A 2,500-nucleotide genomic window follows, 5' to 3' on the forward strand; every position below is an offset into this window, starting at 1 on the left:
GAAATTTTATTCATATGATAGGCTTTGGTTTATGAATGAAAGAAAACGAAATAAAAAAAACATTAAAAATTCATAAACAAAAACACTCTTGGATCAGATCCATAAGACAACAGAAACTAATTATTATCTTTATATCTACAGCTATATATCCAAGTAATGAGGCATTCATAGACAATAATTATCATTCACCAAAACACACACACACTCAGGCTAAAATATACCTATTCTTGGACTGAATACAAAACGGTCAATTTTGACAACATGTATCCGGTATGTGTCCCTGACCTCTGACCTCATGACAGCGTGGGCGTGGGGCTAATGTGGGCGGGATTGCCTCAGGGAGATTCGCATCTATAAAAGCATGTTCAAACGTTTACATCTATTTGATTGTGATATGCTGATAGATACATAATCATACGTAACTTTTTAGCATTCTCGATAAAAAAGAAATAAAAAATGTTTGCCCGGATGTATGTATGTGTATATATGTGCACTTTATATATGAGAACCAATAGGCTTGGAATCTATGTGTCCGTTTGCATGTATGTATATATTTGTATATCTGCATGTATGCATACTCGTTTTGCATTGTATATATGCTTATGTATGTACGTTTCTGTATACCTATCCGAAAAAAACATTTAAAAATATATACAAAAACATAAAAGGCAACGATACAGATATGACGTACAGATATGACACAAATATGACACGCAGATATGACACACAGATACAAAGAACCAGATTCCGAATGCACGCGGAGTACCGCACACACCCACGGCCCTCGATCTCCTGTCTCGCATCTGCAGCTGACAACGTCTCTCATGTGCCAGGCTCGAAGTCAGCGGTCGTGTGGAAACGGACGTGATCAGCAGCGAGCCGTAGCGTTTGAAATGTCTCGACTTTCTCTGTCGTCTGCTGCGGCGTCTGTTTGTCTGACTGTCTTTGGAGTTTGTTGTGATGTGCTGTGTGTGTATTTGTTTGTGTGTTTGTTTCTCTATTGGTGTTTCTGTTTATGTGTGCATCTGTCTGTTTGTTCCCCTCTTTGCTTGTTGACCTGTTTGATTTTATCACTCCTTTCTACCATCTCTCTCCCCCCCTCCACCTCTCTCTCTCTCTCTCTCTCTCTCTCTCTCTCTCTCTCTCTCTCTCTCTCTCTCTCTCTCTCTCTCTCTCTCTCTCTCTCTCTCTGTTCCTCTCTCCCTCCTTCTCTCTCTCTCTTTTCTCACTTTGTATTTGTTTGTCTATCTGTCTGTCTGTCTGTCAGTCTTTCTCTCTCTCTTTTTATCTATCTATCTATCTCTTTCTCTTCCTCTCTCCCCCTCCACCTCTCTCTCCCTCTCTCCCCCTCCCCCTCCACCTCTCTCTCTCTCTCTCTCTCTCTCTCTCTCTCTCTCTCTCTCTCTCTCTCTCTCTCTCTCTCTCTCTCTCTCTCTCTCTCTCTCTCTCCCGCCGCATGCCTTTGATCGCGCTCCGTCCCGGGCTGAGAGGCATCCGAGAGAACAGTTAGACGGCATTGCGCGAAAAAACAACTTGAAGGAGAAGGTCGAGAAGGGCAAGACTCCTTCAAGGTAGGGTCCTTGAGGGAGGATTTCTGCTGAGTCACGGGGATCCTGTCTCAGTGTGGAGGAGGTATGGGGAAATGTGTACATGTACTCGCGTACACACGTAAACATATTCACACGCTAGTTGATACATACATACACACGCTCGCGGACACATACATACACACGCATGCGAGGAGGCACACACATACACACACACACCCTCAGGAGGACACACACAATCGCTCGAGAGGACACACACACTCGCGAGGACACACACACACACGCACACACACACACACACACACACACACACACACACACACACACACACACACACACACACACACACACACACACACACACACACACACACACACACACATATATATATATATATATATATATTATATCAGAGTATATGTGTGCTTTGTTTGTTTGATTGTGGATATATATTTCCATTACGTGTGATAAATTCACCACGTTATATATTCTGAATCCGAAACCAAAGAAGTGAGTCCCCCCTAGATGTACATTTTAACGTTTTCTTTGATAAACTGATTATAGAAAATTTCCAGGGATAACGATTGCTGTTTATGACGAGGAGGACATTACATCATGACGATCCAATGGTAGAAAAGGTCAGGATTGAAGTTGAACGCTGGGAAGTTCTCGGGGATATTTTACCCTTTTATCAAAACTTTACGGCAATCCTTGCACTTTTGAGGATGCGTGTGATTACATGATTATTGAAAATGTGTCTAAATAGAATCCTTGTCTGGACAAAAGAAAAAAAAACAAAATCCACATCACCAATAGTCAGTGCTGGAACTTTTCCCCGATATTGTCAATAATTGTGGCAACTTATAATACATAAATAATGCAAACTGTGAAAAAATACATTACTTTCATGAAGGCATGAACATGAACACACAAACAAAACACAAACACACGCG

The sequence above is a fragment of the Penaeus vannamei genome, chromosome 39 (genome assembly GCF_042767895.1).
Source record: "Penaeus vannamei isolate JL-2024 chromosome 39, ASM4276789v1, whole genome shotgun sequence".
Lineage (NCBI taxonomy): Eukaryota > Metazoa > Arthropoda > Malacostraca > Decapoda > Penaeidae > Penaeus > Penaeus vannamei.